At 40.1% G+C, this 7,833-nt stretch overlaps 1 pseudogene; it reads right to left on the bottom strand.

Moving 5' to 3' along the window:
- Positions 1–528: 528 nt before the first annotated feature.
- On the bottom strand, positions 529–672 carry LOC142435131 (U1 spliceosomal RNA; annotated as a pseudogene).
- Positions 673–7,833: the final 7,161 nt, after the last annotated feature.

Genomic DNA, 7,833 nt, shown 5'->3' with positions numbered 1-7,833 from the left:
GTAACAGCTGGACAATGAATAAGGTACATTGAAGAAGGAATGATGTTGGGAAAGAATATTAAATAAAGCACGAACTACCAGGACAATGAACGAAGTATAATCAGAATACTTCATAGATATGAGAATGGTGAGGTTGTCTCATGCACTTTGGCCATGTCATTAGGAGGGAACTATTCCGGGAGAGGGACATCAACTTGGTAATGTGGAAAAGAGGGCGTTCTTCAAGGGGATGGATTGACAATAGTAGATGCAAACATAGCAACCACTGGGAGGAGGAGTCAGGATGAGGCAGTGCTTCTTCCTGTTACACACAGGGTCACTAGGAGTTAGAACCAACTCAACAGCACCCAACAACTCAACACAAACCCATGCATTCTTCAATTTACACCTCGTCAAACGGACAGTTTGGGTATCTTCAGTGAGTTAAATTGTCGTTTGAAATGTTCATCGAATTTTTAAATCAAGAAGCCTGAAGAGGCAAGATCTAGGGTGTAGAATGGATGAAAGTAAGATTTCTCTCTCATTTTTTTAATGCCGCCCCCCCACCCCTCACTACCACACATTATGCAGTCGAATTTCCCACATTTGGGGGAATTGCAGGAGTCAGCACATCCAGAGTGCCCTGGGAAAATCACCTTCTTGATCATGGTATCTCCCCTGCCAGGTAAGGAAGGTGTCTCAATAAAATTCTCATAGGTCAGGCCTGGCTACCCTCAAAGAATGCATAGGTGTATTTCCATGATGAAAAAAAATACTTGGTGCCATTTTCTTGGCCTTGTTCTCACCAACGTATTTTTAACTTTCTTCAAACTTCTTCTTAATAAGTTCCCATGATTGCCCTATGTTCTTTAAGAAAATCTGTCAAAATCACTCCTAACTTAAACTCTAAAACACAAAACAAAATACTTCACTGCCATCGAATCAATTCTGACATACAGCAATAGTGTAGAACCGAACTATCCCTTGAGTTTCTGAGGCTATGAATCTTGAGGGGATGGCGGTGGCAAGGTGGGGTAGAAAATCTCTTTCTACTGCAGAGAAGCTAGTGGGTACAAACTGCTGGCTTGAGGTTAGCAGCCCAATTTATAACCCACTGTGCCACCAAGGCAATTTTAGCAACTGATCCCCAACCCCTCACTGGCCCTGAGGGCTGACTGGGACTCCTGCTACTAGGCTTCCAGTTGAAACAGTAGTTCCCAAATAAGGAATGCATCAGCTGCCTCTTGTGGGCCTGAGGGTTTTTTTTTGTTTTTTTTTTTAATGCGCAGGACATAGTTGTCCCGTTACCTTTTTCTTTCTGATTGGTGCTGGGGCTCTCAGTCCCGAGGCCAAGCTCCAGCTACTCTGTGTGCCAGGCCAGTTCCCTTATGTTTAACAGAACAAAGCATGTCCTGGTCCTGTACTGTCCTAACAATGGTTGGTATGGTCGAGCTCACAGGTCCTTTGAATATTCAATAAAAGTAAAAGAATTAGTATTTATTAATATTCACCTTATCGAATAAGCAAACACTCTTATTATTATGAAGGAGCCCTGATGGTATAGTGGTTACATGTTGGGCTGAGAGCCACATGCTCGGTAGTTTGAAATCAGCAGCAGCTTCGGGAGAAAGACTGGGCTTTCTTTGTTACAGTTTCAGAAATCTACAGGGTGTCACTGTGAGTCAGATTGACTTGATGGCAGGAAGTTTGGTTCAGGTTTTATTATTATAATTTAATGTATGTGATATAATTGCCAAATATATTCTTAGTAGGTACATGTTGTGATATTATTTATATGCATATACAATGGTAATAACTATATTGACACTAAAATCTAGTTATGATCACCTTAAAATAAGTAATATATTTCTTTGGAGAATCAAGAGGAGGAAATGTTCCAGAAAAGCATGACAAAAGTCACCCAAAGATGGAAGGAGTCAACTCTGGAATCCAAGCATGCTCTGGAATGCTTTGAAAGCACAGGACATGATTCGTTGGTGGAATGTTGTGGAATATATTAAACATAATTGACCACTAAATTCTTTCCAACTCTGAGAGGCAATGTTTGATTCCCATTTCTACTAATACTTTGATGTCAACCATAATAACTTCCCTATCATTCATCAACAGGACACCAAGTTCGGAAAACTCCATGCCCAAACCTTCCTCTGGAAGAGCCACAGAAATTACACTCACGTTTGTTCTAATTAGTAGGGACTAGACTCCCTTGGGCTTATTGAATATCGGGTATGAGTTGATAGGTTCTTTTCCATTGAAAATGGTTTGTATTTTTTTAATATGAGGTTTCTCAACCCTTGATAGATAGATAAAATATGGTTGCTCTGCTCAGGAAATGAGGCAAAAAACACCCACACAAATGATCGTTACTCTCCTCTTATCCTGACCTGAAAAGAGCCAAAAGATAAACAGTGAAATATCAAGCTAAAAATCTTTCAAGGATAAGCAACCTTAGGGGCTATGTTTTTCTTCCTCATTTTGCCAGACAGAATAGCTGATATAATAATAATTTGCAGTTAGATTAAGAAGTGCAGAGATGCATCAAAATATTAACACAAAGCTAATTAACTTTTAGGAACTTTATGGCTTCATAGGAAGGCATAATTTTCATTTTCATCATAAGCAAAAAATAGTTATTGTTTTGGCTAACTTATTCCAATTTTTTAAGGTCCTTATTACAACAAATGTTTTTAGAGCAACTTAATTTCTGTTATTGAATTCCTTTGGGGGCATTGAGCCCAAGAAGGTGAAATATAGCCCCAATCAAGCCAGGTGCTTAGGAATCAAGGCATAGTAGAACAATTTAGGTTTTAATATTGATATACTGTATAATTTTTGTACAACCCAGAAGAATGCCCTTTATGTCTGTGAGTTTTGTTTTTTCATCTTCGAAATGTGGATGACAATATCTACTTAATAGTATTTTTGTAAGGATTAAAAGAAGCAATATATCAGAAAATGAGAAAAAAATATAAAATCAAATGTGTGTGGTACTGCTTTCCTTCTTGGTAAGCAAATCACTTCACTCCTTTCTCTGCTATAGTTTCCACCTCTGTAAAATGGTGATGATAATTGGAATAGCTGCATAAGGGCTGGCTACTACTATTATTGACATTGTTATTATAATGTTCTTATAATTATTATTATCATCACTCCCTCTGGGGTTTCTGAGAGATAGATGGTTCACAATGGTCAAAAATTAAACCATGAGGTTGTTCTGTGTAAACAGAATATTTTCAATTTAGGTGGACAGAAAATTGAATAAAATCCCTAGATAAAAATGGGGATAGCTGTTCTTTGGAGTAGTCTGAGAGAAGTCCGGTAGTCTTGGTAAGAAGAAATAGCAAGGCATCAATTTTGGCTTTGATTCCAGAGGTCTCATTAAGTCAAGTGAGGAATTCAAGCTCCAGGTTTTATTTATTTATTTATGTTTATTTATTTGATGCTTCAAAATCCAAGGCCATCTCTTAACTGCCAACTATGAAGTAAGTTTGTTTAAGACATACTAAAAGCAAACAAAAAAACCCATCTACAGAAACAGGTTGCTATTGAGTTGATTCCCATTCATGATGTTCCTGTATTTCATTGATTGAAATATGTCTCCCTCAAATACTAATCAATTGGATTAGGTCATGATTATCAGTGGCTTGACAGTTATATAATTTGATAGTTTTGTAATGATGCTATTAACCATGCAATGTGATTTGATGCAATCTCTGTGCTGTGTCGCAAATTCTGAGCTCTAAGTATTAATGAGGAAGGATTCACCAAAAGAACAAACTCATGACCATGAAGTCGATGCTGACGCATAGTGACTCCTTGAAGGTTTCTGAGATTGTAACTGTTGATGGAAGTAGAAAGCCCAGTTTTTCTCCCACGGAGCGGTGGGTGGTTTCAAACTGCTGATCATGTGTTCCACAGCCCAATGTGTAACCACTAAAGTTATGTTGATGCGGATTAGGCTGTATTTTTTATGTTAAAAAACAAGATTTTGGTGGGATGAAATATCCTTACCCAGGTCAGAGCCAGCCCTGATTCGAGACAAGGGGGGCTTTACTTTTTATTTTAGAAGAGATAAAAGGAAAAGCCAGCAGAGAGAGGATTGAATGAGCTACTTTCATAAATTGAGAGAAAATTCAGACCTTTCATCATAACCTACCTGTGCTGAGAACCTCCAAAACCCAGGAGAAGATTTATGCTACGGTACAAGGAGATCTTCAAGGAATATCAGATAAACCAACAGATTTCACAAACAGGGACTGTCCCTCAAAGCCGACAGAGAGAAAGCTAGCCCCTATAGCAGGCTCCTTGAATTTGGACTTAACTGTTTTTAATCATTAAATTCTTTTGTTGGGGGCTCTTACATCTCTTATCACAAACCATACTTCATACAGTGTGGCAAGCACATTTGCATATATGCTGCCATTATCATTTTTAAAGCATTCTCTTCCCACTTGAGCCCCTGATAGCAGCTCCCCATTTCTTCTGACTGCCTCCCCTAACTGCTCTCTCTCACCAACCCTTGATAAGTTATAGATTATTATTTTCATATCTTGCATCATTCCCTGTCGCCCCCCACTCACTTATCTGTTGTTAATCCCCCCTGGGAGGGGGCCATAGATTGATCCTTGTGATCAATTCTCCCTATCTCGCCCACCCTCCCCTAATCCTCCTGGTATCTCTACTCTCATTGTTGGCCCTGAGGGGTTTATCTATCCTGGATTCCCTGTGTTGCAGGCTCTTATCTATAGCAGTGTGCATGTTCTGGTCTAATCTGATTTGTAAGATAGAATTGGGGTCATGATAGTGGGGGGAAGGAAGCATTAAAGAACTAGAGGAAAGTTGTGTGTTTCATCGATGCTATCTATACTGTACCCTGACTGGCTTATCTCTTCCCTGTGACACTGCTGTGAGGGGATATCCAATTGTCTACAGATGGGCATTGTGTCTCTACTCCATGCTGCCCACCCACCCATTCACATTGGGTATGATTTTGTTCTGGGTCTTGATGCCTGATACCTGATCCCATCGACACCTCATGATAACCCAGGCTGGTGTGCTTTTTCCATGTGACTTTGTTGCTTCTCAGCTAGATGACTGCTTGTTTATCTTCAAGCCCTTAAGACCCCAGATACTATATCTTTTGATAGTCAGGCACCATCAGCTTTCTTTACCACATTGGCTTATGCACCCATTTTGTCTTCAGCGATCATGTCGTGAAGGTGAGGATCACAGAACTCCGGGTTATTAGAACAAAGTGTTCTTGTGTTGAGGAAGTACTTGAGTTGAGGCCCAATGTCCATCTGCAACCTTTATTGTTAACATATAGATATGAGTACATGTTCATCACATCACAATTCACAATTGCAAGGAGTTGGAAACAACCCAAATTCCCATCAACAGATGAATGGATCAAAAATCTATAGTGCATACATACATTGGAGTACTATGCATCCCTAAAAAGCAGCGATGAATACATGAAGCACATTGCCACATGGGAAGAACTGGAGGAAATCATGCTAAGGGAAGTAAGCCAAGCACAAAAGGTCAATTACAACATGAGTCCACTGAGGTAAGCTTAAAAAATGGGGATAAACTACTATATACATACAATGCTTGGGTGAGGTCCAGCTACTAATACAGAGGCCAAACCCAATGCAGGGATATTATGGCAGTCAAAGAATAAGAGTAGGGAAGAAAGAGAGAAAAAAAGACATGGGTTGTGGGGGAGCAGGGGACTAACCTACCCAAGGGGAGAGTTTTGTTTATATCTCCACTGGAGAGGGAGAGAGAGACCAGGCTTCAACCCGATACGCCAAGATGTGAATACAACATCCGGCATGTACCAGAGAAGCTATAGAGAGGTCTGTGGGGCCAGCTCCAATTCCACCTATGTGAACACCCCTCCCCTCTCAGAAGAATGCACTTCAGAGGCTAGCACTGGTGCTATAGCTTGGGGAGGGGGGCCTGCCTGATTAGAGCACATGGGAGAAGTGAAAAGGGATGGAGAGGGAGGGGAGGAAATCTGGCCCAACAAGCCCCAAGGATAATATTCTTACTCAGAGCAGAAAATGCATAGAGAGCGGATCATAGGGCCGACCCCTTCATGAGACACGACGTCCCTCACTAAACCATAGTGCTGCAGAGGACAACACTGGAGACACAGTGCGGGAATTGTGCACAACCGGACCCCATCACGCTGGGGCGAACTAAGGGCATGCTGCAGAGCAGCAAGGGAAGCAAAGTGATGAAATGCCCAGGGAATACCAAAAATAGACTTTGGAGACAGAGTGTGTCATCCTATCAGACTCCAGTGGAAAACACTCATAAAAACAGAAGTGGAACTATTTACAGGTTTTTCCATTTTTGTCAGTGGCTTTCTTGTTGCTGTTTTGTTGTTGTTATTGCTTTGTTGGTCTGGACTTCCTTTGTAGTTTGTTTGGATTTGCCTGGGTTTTTGGACTTATTAATGTATCCTCATGTCCATCTAGATGAGATAGGTGGGATAAATAATTTGGAGATGAAAAGAACGGGACCAATGTTTCTGGGGGGATACGGGAGATGGGGAGGTGGGCAAAAGAAAGGCGGGGTGGGGGGACCAACGCAGGGACAAGGGAACAACTAATGAACTAAAAATCAACACAGAGAAGGGCATAGGATGTCTATTGGGGCTTAATCAAGGGCAACGTAGCAATGATGAATTACTAAACCCAGAAGAAGGACAAACATGGTCGTGGGACAAGAGGAAAGTAAAAGAAAATAGAGGAACGGACCAGGAGGCAAAGAACATATATAGAGGTATAAATACAAACATGGACGTGTGTGTGTGTATGTGTGTGTGTATAAAATGAAAGGGGAATAGAACTATGGACTTAACCTTTAAACCATGAGAGAATAGATTTTTTGTTAAAATGATCTATTTCTGGATTTCTATTATATAGCACTAGATAATTTCACCATGAGTGAAGAATAGAACTTTACTCCATTGAGTTGTGAAGCCTATTGACCCTTTGGAACCATATATTCAGGATTTTCTTCCTAGAAAACTCTGAATGGAATTGAACTACCAAGTTTTTTGTTGTTGTTGTTAATAGTTGACAGTACAACAGTTTTTCCCATCAAGGACTCCAAGGAATACTATAAAGCACTGAAAACGAGAATATTCTGATATGATTCAACTTTTCTTTATCCTTAAAGTGGTTTGTAGGTATTCCAAACTGAATTAGTCCTAGAACACTATCCTAAGCTCATTGGTTTTAAAGATTAGAAACCTACTGTAAGCTAGTTTTCTCAAACTCATGCATTTTTTCAAAGAACACATCATGTCCTCTCACTGACACTCCAACTTTGGGAGACAAAGAGGAGCTAAGGCCCCTGGGGATGTGATTTGAAAATTATGGTTCAAATTAATATCTTCATTTATCTCAGTATTCCAGGATTGACATGTTTCTCCATTGGATAGCCAAAACAATTTCTGCCACTCTCTGGAGAGTAGCATGCTCATGTTTTATAGCAGTACCTGAATAACAACTTGAATGCAGTTATCATTTAGTTACTAAGATACCGGTCCTAGTTCTGATTTTTTTCCCTAGTTCTGATTTTATACATCCGTTCCATTCAAGTGTCCATAACCCTTAACTAGTTTTAACATTACATAGTCTCAATTTCCATTCTTAGGAGAAAATTTGGCTGGTTTTCCCAGTCTCACTCATTTATCCATCAGTGATCCAAGCATTATAGCCAGAGGTTTGGGTTACAGGACATAGTTGGTTGAAGAATTAGCAGGCAGATAATGAACAACCAAATGCAGTACAATTTTGGTCACATATCTGGGTT

The sequence above is a fragment of the Tenrec ecaudatus genome, chromosome X (genome assembly GCF_050624435.1).
Source record: "Tenrec ecaudatus isolate mTenEca1 chromosome X, mTenEca1.hap1, whole genome shotgun sequence".
Taxonomy (NCBI): domain Eukaryota; kingdom Metazoa; phylum Chordata; class Mammalia; order Afrosoricida; family Tenrecidae; genus Tenrec; species Tenrec ecaudatus.
This window is presented reverse-complemented; position numbering and strand designations above follow the sequence as displayed.